The following is a 14,022-nucleotide window of genomic DNA, read 5'->3' on the forward strand; positions in this document are numbered from 1 at the left end:
TCTGAAAAAAAGAAAATAAAAAAGCAAGAATATCCCATACCTGTCCGCCCTACAGTCATGTCCCACGATGTAAATCCATCTGAAGGGGTGAGCCATTTTTCAACATGACGACCCTATACTACATGTTAAGCATGCTACTATGAGCAGCCTGCTTGGCCTAAATGTGCTACCATGACCTACAACATGTCTGGTTTTGTCTCCTATCAAGCACATCTGGGACATCTTTTATCAGCAACTACAAATGAAGCTGCCAGTAGTGCATCTTGATGATTTGTATGCCCGCCTGCATTCAGTGTGGCAGAATCTTCCTCACACAACTATTAGTAGCATCATTGACATCATGCCACGATGTGTAAGTGCGTGTATTTCTGCACTTCGTACTCATACTAAAGAAATTAGATGTTTTGAAGATTGTGTTTCCTTTTTCTAATCATTTGCATATCATTAACATGCCTATTGATCCTGTGGTTTTCATAATTACAGTTGCATGTGACCAGATCTGTACATCAGCCTTCTCCATTTAAAAAAAACACTTTCCCAACTGCAATGTTCTTTAAATGGAGGAGGCTTATGGACAGAGCAAATGAACTGTGAATCCATGTCAAAAGCTGCACACACTAAATGTGGAATTTGAGAACTATGCATTGAAAAGAAATAACAAATTTAATATGTCTGAACAAACCTCAGGAAACCAATTTAATACAACTGCTGCCTGTTGGCTTCCCGAGTGATCTGCTGTAAGGAAAATAGAGCATTAACGAATGCCCATTGACGTAAATGAGTATCCAGACGTCCTCAAAAGGCACTGGATGACTCGATGTGGATCTTCGTTCTGTCTGATAGAGGGGACCCCATTTACAGGCCTTGGCTGCAAAATATACACTTACCCAACAAATTAAAGAGTCATCACGTTTTTATTACTAGCCTCTTTTTCATATCAATAGCTAATTTTAACTCCTTAATGACCGGAGCTGTTTTCAGTTTTGCGTTTTAGTTTTTCGCTAACCTGCTTCCCAGAGCCATAACTTTTTTGTTTTTCCATCATTATGGTCATGTGAGGGCTTATTTTTTGCAGGACAAGTTTTAAATTTCAATGACACCATTGGTTTTACCATGTCGTGTACTAGAAAACAGGAAAAAAAATTCCAGTTTTTTTGTTTGGCTTTTTTGCTAGGTTCACTAAATGGTAAAACTGACCTGCCATTTTCATTCTCCAGGTCATTACAAGTTCATAGACAAGAAACATGTGTAGGTTCTTTTTTAGGTAAGTGGTAAAAAAAAATTCCAAACTTTGCTAAAAAAAAAAAAAGCGCAATTTTCCGAGACCCGTCTCCATTTTTCATGATCTTGGGTCGAGTGAGGGCCTATTTTTTGCGTGTCGATCTGACGTTTTTAATGATACCATTTTGATGCAGATAAGTTCTTTTGATAATGCAATGCATTTTAATGCAATGTCACGGCGACCAAAAAAACGGAATTCTGACAGGTTTTTCTCGCTATGCCATTTAGCAATCAGGTTAATTCTTTTTTTTAATTGATAGATTGGGTAATTCTGAATGTGGCGATACCAAATATGTGTAGGTTTGATTTTTTTTACTGTTTTATTTTGAATGGGGCGAAAGGGGGGTGATTTGAACTTTTATTTTATTTTATTTTTTCACATTTTAAAAAACTTTTTTTTAACTTTTACCATGCTTCAATGGACTCCATGGTAGGCTAAAAGATGGCATAGCCTGATCAGCCCTGGTACATAGGAGCGATGCTCAGATCGCTCTTATGTAGCTGAATTACAGCATTGCTGTGAGTGTCAACCACAGGGTGGCGCTCGCAGCAATCTGGCATCAACAACCAGAGAGGTCTTCATTAGACCTCTGGTTGTCATGACGACGCATTGCTGACCTCAGATCACGTGACGGGGGTCAGCGATGCGCGCATTTCCGGCGGGATGGCAGGAAGCTCTAGTTAAATGCCGCTGTCAGAGTTTGACAGCGGCAGTTAACTAGTTAATAGGCGCGGGTGGATCACGATTCCAGGATCCCACATCAAAGCGGGGGTTCTGCCATTGGACGTACTATTCCATCCGATGGCAGAAAGGGGTTAAAAGGATTGCATAGGATAAGAAAATCAGAAAGAAAACTTTTTTCTAAAAAAAGAGCCACAGTTGAGGTGTTTCTAGGTTTTCTGGCACCCAGGGCAAGAATTCAGTTAGCCCCTCACCACAAGCAGTTTGAGATGTCGTCATGTGACCAATTTTTCATATGCAATTTGCACAATACTGCCAACTAGCTGCTCTTCCTAATTTTCTCAGTGTTCAGTGAGAAACTGATAGAAGCAGGAAGTAAAGCTGGTTGTCACGTGACTATAAGTATGAAAATCACATGAGTCACTTAAGTGGTCATGTTATGACTGATGGAACTAACAAGGAGCACTTAATCCTGACAGTGAGTATAATACACACTATTAGGATTGGCATGCTACAGGGTTTCATTTTATGATTAAAGGGCTTGTTCAGATTTGACATGAAAGTCACTTAAAGTGACTGTAGGATTCTGGATTCTCACAGCACATCCACTGCACACTTTTAGAGTTCTCCCTTGCCAATGGCAAGAGTGGATGGTTATATGAGCACAAGTATGTGGTTTGTATACTTCTAGCCATATTCCGACTGGGTGTGTCGGGCCTAGATCAATTTATTTTCATTGAGCGAGGTCAAGCATATTATAGTCGGCATCTGACTGCATGTATGCAAATTACGGTACACTTTCACCACTGACACCAGAGAATTCTGACAGCATGCAGTGAGTATTCAGAAGTCTGCAGTCACATAGAATGATTGCAGACTCATCACAAACTGGACAACCTCTTTAATGCGCCTAACATAAATAAAAACACAGAAACCCTTTATTTGTCAGATGGTAAAACAATAAAAAAACGTAATTCTACGGTAAAACGTAATTCCTACAAGTTAGGGATTGATACATATATACAGGATCAGAACCAATACGAGCATAAGAATCTACCACCAGAACCAACTGCAGTACAAAAATTCATCACTAGAACCCTGAGCAGAAACACAGCATCACAACCCTCTTCAGCACAGAAATTCATCATCAAAACCACCAGCAGTACAGAAATAAATTCATATAACCCCCATCAGTACAGAAACACAGCATCAAATCCCTCATCGGTACAAGAATGAATCACCAGGACCGCCATCAGTGCAGGAATACATCACAGGGACCATCATCAGTGCAGGAATAAATCACCAAAACCACAATCAGTATATGAATGTGTCACCAGAACCACCATCAGTGCATGAATTCAGCACCAAAACTGCCATCAGTACATGATACATAAATTGTAATTAAAAGTCAGAGCCATATTCATTTGTATCGCAAGGTGTTACTGAGAGTTGTTGCCGTCAGTTATCATCAGACTGTGGACCATACAGGAATCACAGTACTGATGACAATTAGTCAGTATCAAAATGAAACTTGCTTGTGAAACTATTCACCCCTTGACAATTTTTGTACTTTGCTACTTCATAACATGAAATTTCACAGGTTTTTTTTTTTAGGGTTTGAAATCAATTCATGTAAAGAACATGCCTACAACTGTGAGCATTTGGTTTCCTTTTTTTGTGAAGCAGACAACAAATACGACAAAATAACTGAAAATTTCACTGTGCTTAACTAGTCATTCTCCTAAATGCATTACTTTGTAGAGCCTCCTATTGCGTCAATTACAGCTGAACACTGGTGGCCAAAAAGTTCAATCTTGGTCTCATCTGACCACAGCACCTTCTTCCATATACTTGGGGAGTCTCTCACATATCTTTTGGAAAACTTAAAATGAGCCTTCCAATTTGTGTAAGTAAAGGTTCTTTTCTGCCCACTCTTCCATAAAGGCCACCTCTATGGAGTGTACTCCTTATTGTGGTCGTTTGGACAGATATTCAGTCTCTGCTTGGGTACTCTGCAGCTCCTTCAGGGTTACCTTTGGTATCTCTGCTGCCTCTCTGATTAATGCCCTCTATGCTCTGGCTGAGAACTTTGGTGGGTGGCCCTCTCGGCAGGTTTGTTGTGGTACCATGTTCTTTCCATTGACGGATAATGAATTTAATGGTGCTCTGGGGACCATCATAAATTTGTATATTTTTTTATAACCCAAACCGGACTTGTACTTCTCAATAACTTTGTTCCTGACTTGTTTGGAGATCTCCTTGATCTTCCTGATGTTGTCTGGTTAGTGGTGCCTCTTGCTTAATAATGTTGTAGCCTCTGTTGCCTTTTAGAAAAGGTGTGGATATACTGACAGACTATGTGACACTTGGATTGCTCAGAAGTGGACTTCCTTTCACTAATCATGTGACTTATGAAGATAATTGCTTACACAAGACATTTTTTAGTTTCTTCATTGCAAAAGGGGTGAATACATACCGTATTTTTCGGACTATAAGATGCACTTTTTTCCTCCCAGAATGTGGAGGAACATGGGGGGTGCGTTTTATAGTCTGGATATATTGGCTCTAGCTGTGGTGAGGAGGTGGGGGAGCGGTATCGGAGGAGCAGCGGGTCACAAATGCAGGAGCTGGTGGCTCCAGATAACTCCTGTGCCCACTGCTAAAGTGAAATGAATATGTACTGCATTCCATGCCCATGGGCATGGAGGGCAATGAATATTCATTTCTTCCTGACATCCTGGTATGATTGATTGACCCATCCCCTTGCTGTTATGATTGGCCCCATCCCCTTACTGGTATGATTGGCCCCATCTCAGTCCTGGTATCAATGGACCCATCAGAAAAGATTAAAAAAATTAACTTTTACTCTTACCTTCCTTCGCTCCCTCGCAGTAGCAGCGTCCTGCTCTGGTGCCAGCAGCTGCTTAATGCTTGTAAGCAGCGCATGGCAGAGACATCATGCGCTGCTCACAAGCAGAGCACAGCTGCCGGAATACTCACCGGGTGTTCATCAGAAATCGCAGTGAGTATCCATTCCTCTTTAGTAGCTCACACTGTCAGCTGCCTGCTTCCTGCTGCTGCCGGCGGTCACGTGTGCCGATATTTAAGAGAAATGAATAAGTATCGGCACACATGACCACCGACCCCAGCAGGAAGCAGGCGGCTGACAGTGCAACCTACTGAAGAGGAATGGATACTCACCATGATCTCTGATGAACACCCGGTGAGTATTCTGATAACTGTGTTCTGCTTGTGAGCAGTGCATGATGTCCCTTCCATGCGCTGCTTACAAGCATTAAGCAGCTGCTGGCACCGGAGCAGGAAGCTGCGACTGTGAGGGAGCGGAGGAAGGTAAGAGTAAAGGTTTGTTTTTTAAAATATTTTCTGATGGGGCCATGGATACCAGGACTGGGATGGGGCCAATCATACCAGCAAGGGGATGGGGCCAATCAATCATATCAGGACCTGGATGGGGCCAATCAATCATACCAGCAAGGGGATGGGGGTTAATCAATCATACCAGGAACTGGATGGGGCCAATCAATCATATCAGAATAAGAATGGGACCATGCATACCAGGACTGATATGGGGCCAATCATACCAGAATAAGGATGGGGCCATGCATACCAGGATTGGGATGAGGGGACCATATTTACCAGGATAGGTGATTTTATTAAACACCTTGACATTAAAATTCATAAACTGTAACAATATTTAGGGATTCTAAGATAGAGAAAACAAAGCCATGTAATTGTCTTTCCAGCACCCTCCACCAACCATTAATCATGTGCATAGCCATATCAAACCATAGTGAGACAAGGAAGCTCCGCTGGTGAATAACATCAAATAAGCAATATTATAACGATTGGAAGGGTAACTACAGGGCACAGTCAAGCATAATTACCTCAGACCTGTGGTCCCACAATGGGGTTGTGGCATCGCAGGTCTGAGGTAATTATCCTTGACTGTACCGTGTAGTTAAACTTCCAACCTTTCTAATATTGTTTATTGTTCTGTGTCAGAACCCATCCTCCCTGAAAGATGTGAGTACAGTTGATCACTGGAAGCCGGTGTGCTGCACCTTCTCTGAGCTGGCCGTTGACAGCCGACTCAGAGAATGGCTCAGAGAATGACTGACTCGCATTATGCTGGGAAGCAAAATGCAGCCAATGTGGAGACACCACAGACTGAAGGCCTGATGGCGCCACCTCCTGTGGTTGCCTGCCCCCCCACTACATATGTCCCTGTATAGTATTGCAGGTTGGCTCCACATATGGGAATAGGATTGAGCTGCAATACAGATTTTTCTAGCTATGTAAATTATTTAATCACTCACATTGAAACATGTTTTTTTCAACATAGATTGAGGCTGCAATAATTTAAAATGTAAGCATTATTTTTTTCATTGTCAACTTTTCTGCAGCTAAGTACGGTACTTATTGTGCATTTCTAATAAATTTAAATAAATATTTAAATAAATAAGTCAGGTCTTTCTTTTCACCAAGACTTTCAAAATTTAGTTTCAAAGTTTGCCAAAAGGTCTTCCAACATTTGGCACGTATCATTTCCTGTGGAAGGAAAGGCTGGTCCTTTTTCTGCACACTTGCTTAGAGAGACAGTTCTATACTCGGATTTGTAATTTTCAAGGAAAGTTCTTTGCCTACAATGAACAAGTGCTAAAATAAATTAATCACAATAATAGTAATTACCATCAATTTAGAGCAGAAATAGATGGTTGTCAAGCACAGAAATAACATTAAATCAACTAATTACCATAAAAAATAACATTTTTATTTAGTCTTTTCAAAAACATTGCCATTGTAACATTAAATAATGCACAGCAAAAACAAATGTCACGAGAAGGGACGGGCGGACCCATGGATGTTCAGGTCTGTTGGATTCTGCCAAGACTTATGAAAAGTTTTGGTTCAGGTACTAGAAAACCCTATTCAGGTGAATGAAGGGGCTCGAATATCCTGAGGTTCCCTCCCACGCTGTCATCTGAGTGACAGCGCAGGAAACACTGGTTGTGACCGGTGGTAACTTTACTGAAGTCATCACCGGTCAGGTTACCGCCAGTCAGGCAATGGCTGATGACTACTACTGTCATCAGCGTTGCCTACTCTTGCTTATACTAGCGAGAACACGCAATGCTGATGAGAGTATTCACCAGCTGGTGCCTGTCGATAGTAAGAAATATATCAGTGAGATGTATAATTAGTGCAGTGCATGGGTAGCTTACTGTACATATATTTAGCTAATAAATGAACAAATAAAAGAAAAAAATAGAGTGGGGTCCCCCATATTTTTAATAACCAGCTGAGGGAATAACCAGTAAAGGCTAAGAAATTTCTCATGCAACGAATGGTGTTGTCAGTAAGGTTATTGCAGTTCACAGCCAATGAAATGCAGTAACTTACTGACATCACCGCTCACAGAGTGAGAACATTCTCACGCTGCGAATGGTGACGTGAGTAAGGTTACTGCAGTTCATCGGCTTTGAACTGCAATAACCTTACTGACGTTAGCACTCATTACAGCAGCTGGATTAGTAATGGGGGTGTCTTATAGATGCCGCCCAATTACTAACCTCTGAGCTTGATGTCAGCGAACATTACGCAACTGACATCAACCCCAAAACGATTACCTCACTTGCCAATGCACCAGAGCAAGCAGGAAAAGCCAGGAAATGCACCAGAATTTAATGGTGCACCTTTTCTGGGGTGGCTGCGGACTGCTATTTTTAGGCTGAGGAGGGCCAAATAAATGTGGACCTTCGCAGCTTGAGAATACTAGACCCCAGCTATCTGCTTTATCTTGGCTGCTTATCAAAACTATGGGGGACACCACACCATTTAAAAAAAAAATGTATTTAAATAATTTAATAAAAATGGCATGAGGGCCCCTCTATTTTTGATAACCAGCCAAGATAAACCAGACAGTTGAAGGCTGCAGCCTGCAGCTGTTTGTTTTACCTGCACTTGTCATCAAAAATAGAGGGGACCCCACTTTTTTTTTTCTGCATATCGTGCCGGCCAATCACACCCATGTGCGGAAAGTAGCCATACCAGAAAAGCCTGTTGATTGACTGTGCTTCAGCCTTTTAAGAAGCTTAGTTTGGGCTGCCGAACCCGGACAGTAACGCAGACTTCAGTGAGAAGTTCTTGTTTGGAGTCCATGCATGGACATTAGGTGTACGGACCCCAAACTTTACAGTTCGGGTTCGCCCATCCCTAGGCACAAGTGTGTTATGAACCACTAAGTTGAGCTTGGTAGGAATTAGTGATGAGCGAATATACTCAAGATTTCACGAGGACGATCGGGTGACCTCCGAGTATTTTTTAGTGGTTGGAGATTTAGTTTTTATTGCCGCAGCTGAATGATTTACAGCTATTAGACAGCATAAGTACATGTGGGGATTCCCTAGCAACCAGGCAACCCCCACATGTACTTATGCTGGCTAACAGATGTAAATCATTCAGCTGTGGCAAGAAAAACTAAACCTCCGAGCACTAAAAATACTCGGAGGTCACCCGAGCGTGGTCGAAAAATCTCAAGTAACGAGTATATTCGCTCATCACTAGTAGGAATGTATATGCATGTTTTCTCTGAGCTTACATGGCAATTGTCTGTATGGTAAAAGACGGTGTATAGAGGTTATTATTATTATTAATTTATATAGCACAATTAATTCCATGGTGCTGTACATGAGAAAGGGGTTACATACAGGGTTATAGATATCGATTACAGTAAGCAGGTTTACAGTGACAGACTGGTACAGAGGGGACAGACAGACAGACTGGTACAGACTGGTACAGAGTCCTTGTGGACTTACATTCTATGGGAAAGTGGGGAAGAGACAGAAGGTAAGGGCGAGGCGGCAGCTCTGGCGATGGCGAGGCGGCAGCTCTGGTGATGGTGAGGCGGCAGAAAGGTTATTGCAGGCTGTAGGCTTTCTTGAAGAGATGGGTTTTCAGGTTCCATCTGAAGGAGCCTAGGGTGGTGGATAGTTGGACGTGTTGAGGCATGGAATTCCAGAGGATGGGGGATATTCAGGAGAAATCTTGGAGGCGGTTGTGTGAGGAACGAATAAGTGTGGAGGAGAGTAGGAGGTCTTGGGAGGATCGGAGATTACGTGAGGGAAGATATTGGGAGATTAGTTCAGAGATATAGGGAGGGGACAGGTTGTGGATGGCTTTGTAGATCAGTGATAGAAGTTTGAACTGGATTCGTTGGGGAATTGGGAGCCAGTGGAGGGATTTGCAGAGGGAAGAAGCAGGCGAGTAGCGAGGAGAGAGGTGGATTAGCTGAGAACAGACTGGAGTGGTGCAAGAGAGTTAGCAGGGAGGCCACAGAGGAGGGTGTTGCAGTAGTCGAGGCGGGAGATGATGAGGGCATGCACAAGAGTTTTGGTAGATTGTGGGCTGAGGAAGGAACGGATTCTGGCAATATTTTTGAGTTGGAGGCAACAGGAGGTGGCAAGAGTTTGGACGTGCGGTTTGAAGGACAGAGAAGAATCGAGAGTTACCCCGAGGCAGCGGATTTCAGGTGCGGGAGAGAGCGTGATGCCGTTTACCATAATGGATAGGTCAGGTAGGGGGGATACGTGAGATGGGGGGGTTTTGAAATATATATTAATAACGTTATTAATTCAAAATAAAAATGATTGAAAAATGTGAGATAAAGTATAAATCACATACATCAGGATAAACAGAAAATGGTCAAAAGAATGAACGTATACATTGATATGCAAAAATGACTTTCCATTAATAATTATATTATATTATTAATAATTAATATATTAATAATATAATAATAATAATTTTGAATATCTAACAGATTTAGGTTTCTATAAACACCAAGCATTTGGCTGTAAGCCATAATCATCAACATTAACAGAAATAAACACTTGAAATAGATCACTGTTTGTAATGACTCCATATTATATATTAGTTTCACTTTTTGTATTGACGAACAGAAATAAATTAAAGTTATGATGATATTCTAATTTTGTAAGAATCCCCTGTATATGATGTTTTTAATCTGAATGCAAACCTGTTGAAGTTTTCTATTACAAAGCAGTTGGACAAAAATGTTGGAAAAATGCTAAGGAAACAACAAAAAATTACAGAAATGATGCTTCAGGAAAAAAAAACCAGCACTTCCTGTAGTGCCTACTGCTTGACAAACTCTATGATTTTGCCAGTGTTTTATAGATGTTGTGTGCACATACCCTATGAAAAATAGGAAAGTGTATATTAGAAAACTGTCAGGAAACATGGTCTGACTTGCTGATGAATTTGCCACCCACAGCACTGAGAAGAGGCTCTTAGTGTAATACAGGGGCAGATTAAGAGTAGCTAGTGCCCGGGCACTTTAGAAAGTGTTCCCCCCCAATTACCCGATGTATCATGTAACATATCAAATTAACCTATTTGATAGATCATGTGATAGGTCATGTGAGTAGCACACAGGTGCTCTGATGCACATCTGCGCCACCGTGGGCAGCACGGTGGCGCAGTGGATAGCACAGCAGCCTTGCAGCGCTGGGGTCCTGGGTTCTAATCCCACCCAGGACAACATCTGCAAAGAGTTTGTCTGTTCTCTCCGTGTTTGCGTGGGTTTCCTCCGGGCACTCCGGTTTCCTCCCACATTCCAAAGACATACTGATAGGGAATCTAGATTGTGAGCCCCATCAGGGACAGTGATGATAATGTGTGCAAAATGTAAAGCGCTGCGGAATATGTTAGCGCTATATAAAAATAAAGATTATTATTATTTATTACATCTGTAGAGGGAAAATGACAAAGACAATAGCGCTCGTAGCGCATCGCGCAAATTTTTCTCTTATGTACAGGACTTTACATAACATAGTGCTATACATAATAGAGCAGGTGTGGGAGATAAATTTTTACCATGGGGCCACATAAGAGACAGTGACTGTTGTGGAGGCTGCACCATAAGACTAAAATTAATTCTGCTCAATATTAATATTAACATAATAATTAGATTTTTGTGGTAGAGCGGCTCACTTGGCTGCATATAGAGGTAGACACAGGAGCACTGTAGAGTTAGCAAAATAAGCATGGCCTTTCTGCTCTAACAGGAAAAAGAAAACAAAGGAGCACAGTGCATGTAGATGCAGTGATCCCATTCGAGAAATGGTGTACAATCTCTCATGCACTCTTCACCTGTTCCCTAAACCTAGCCTTAAACATGGCCGATTAACTCCTCTCAGCACCTAGTGTTATGGAGCATTTTTCTAGGTTCATATCACTGAAGATAATAAACTCATTGATGCATATCCTCCCTCTAGTACTTTGCCAGTGACTTTGTCACACCCCCTATATGAGCCCCCGCATAGCCTCTATATGCAATATGGGCCCCCACATAGCCACCTCAATCAACAACCAAAGTGATCAACCTATGTATGCAAACAATAACAAAAAAGTATCTCTTTATTTAGCTAGTTTAAAAGCCAACATATCTCATAGTCACATAGTCACGATTCTATGGACATGGACTTCCTGCATATTTCCTATTCTATTGCACGTTTGCAATAATTAAATGTTTCAGATCACCTAACAAATTTAAATATTAGACAAAGATAATGCAAGTAACCACAAAATGCAGTTTTTAAATGAAAGTTTTTATTATTAAGGGAAAAAGAAATCCAAACCTAAAGGTGTGAAAAGTGATAACCCTAATAACTGGTTGGGCCACCCTTAGCAGCAACAGCTGCAATCAAGCATTTGGGATAACTTGCAATGAGTCTTTTACAACGCTCTGGAGGAATTTTGGCCCACTTATCTTTGCAGAATTGTTGTAATTCAGTCACATTGGAGAGTTTCTGAGAATGAACCGCCTTTTTAGGGTCATGCCACAGCATCTCGATTGGATTAATGTCAGGACTTTGACTAGGCTACTCCAAACTCTTAATTATGTTTTTCTTAAGCCATTCACATGTGGACTTGTTGGTTTGTTTTCGATCATTTTCCTGCTGCATAACTTAAGTGCCCTTCAGCTTGAGGTCACTAATAGATGGCCGGACATTCTCCTTCAGGATTTTTTGGTAGATGGCAGAATTCATGGTTTCACTTACCATAGCAAGTCTTCCCCACGCTAACACCATAATGCTTCACTGTTGGTATGATGTTCCTTTTCTGAAATGCTGTTCTACGCCAATTGTAATGGGACATACACCTTCAAAAAAGTTCAATTTTTGTCCCGTCAGTCCACAGAGTATTCTCCCAAAAGTCTTGGGGACTATAAAGATATTTTCTGGCAAAACTTAGAAGAGCCTTTATGTCCTTATTGCTCAGCAGTGGTTTTCATCTTGGAACTCACCATGCAGGTCACTTTTGCTCAGTCTCTTTCTTATGGTGACGTCATGAACACTGATCTTAATGTGAGACAAGTGAGAACTGTAGTTCTTTGGATGTTGTTGTGGGGTCTTTTGTGATCTCTTTGATGAGTCGTCGCTGTATTCTTGGGGTAATTTTGGCCATTCCTGGGAACGTTCACCACTGTTCCATGTTTTTTGCCATTTATGAATAATGGCTATCACTGTTGTTCATTGGGGTCCAAAAGCTTTAGAAATGGCTTTGTAACTTTTTCCAGACTGATAGATCTCAAGTACGTTATTTCTCATTTGTTCCAGAATTTCTTTGGATTGCAGCATGATGTCTAGCTTTTGAAGATGTTTTGGTCTACTTCACTTTGTCAGACAGGTCCTATTTAAGTGATTTCTTGATTGAGGTGTGGCATTTAATCGAGACAAACATGTAATAAAATAGGATATCAGGAAGGGGGCAAACACTTTTTCACACTATAGATATATGCTATATGACCTGAACGGCTGTGTACTTCTTTGCTTAATGGCATCTTTTTCCGATGTGTTTCTCCCCTCTTTTGGTCACTCAGGGGTTCATCAGGGAATTCATTCAATCAGGACAAGAAAAGGAGACCATAAACTGTACTGCAATGAGGCAATTAGAATAACAGCTGAAAGGCAATATGCCCCTCAAAGCCCCTACATACAGTATAAGCCCCCACACAGCTCCCCTATATACAGTATGAGCCCACACTCAGCCCCTACATTCAGTATGAGCCCACACAGTCTTCTGCATACAGTAAGATTCATCACATTGCCACCAATATACAGTATGAGCCCCTACATAGCCCATTAGATACAGTATGACTTCCCATATAGCCTCCTATACACAGTATGAGACTGAACATAGCTCTCTATGTACAGTATGAATCCCCATATAGCCTCCTATACACAATATGAGCCCCTACCTAGCTGCCTATTTATAGTGTATGAGCCCCCACATAGCTGCCTATATACATTATGAACCCCATATAGCCTGCTATACAGTGTGAGGTGCCATATAGCTGCCTATATTCAGTATGAGCCCCGTATAGCCTCCTACATACATCCTATATATAGTATGAGCCCCAAATAGCTGCCTATATACAGTGTGAGCACCCACATAGCTGCCTATATACAGTATGAGCCACCACATAGCATACTATATAAGGAATGAGCCCATACATAGCCTCCTATATACAGTATGAGTCTGTACATAGCTGCCTATATACAGTATGAGCCCCATATAGCCTCCTATATACAGTATGAGCCCCCACATAGCTACCTATATGCAGTGTGAGCCCCATATAGCCTCCTATATACAATATGAGCCGGCATATAGCTGCATATACACAGTATGGGCCCGTAGCTCTCTATATACAGTTTGAGCACCCACATAGCCTGCTATATACAGTATGAGCACCCACATAGCCTGCTATATACAGTATGAGCACCCACATAGCCTGCTATATACAGTATGAGCCCCAAATAGCTGCCTATATACAGTGTAAGCACCCACATAGCTGCCTATATACAGTATGAGCCGCACATAGCCTAGTATATAAGGAATGAGCCCATACATAGCCTCCTATATACAGTATGAGTCTGTACATAGCTGCCTTTATACAGTATGAGCCCCATATAGCCTCCTATATACAGTATGAGCCCCACATAGCTACCTATATG

General features: G+C 41.6%; 1 protein-coding gene across 1 annotated transcript in view; it reads left to right on the forward strand.

The window, feature by feature from the left end:
* PTPRB (protein tyrosine phosphatase receptor type B) overlaps positions 1-14,022 on the forward strand; it is a 218,863-nt gene that overhangs the window by 42,307 nt on the left and 162,534 nt on the right. The gene's annotated exons all lie outside the window — the stretch shown is intronic.

This window comes from Ranitomeya imitator, chromosome 4, assembly GCF_032444005.1.
Source record: "Ranitomeya imitator isolate aRanImi1 chromosome 4, aRanImi1.pri, whole genome shotgun sequence".
Classification (NCBI taxonomy): domain Eukaryota; kingdom Metazoa; phylum Chordata; class Amphibia; order Anura; family Dendrobatidae; genus Ranitomeya; species Ranitomeya imitator.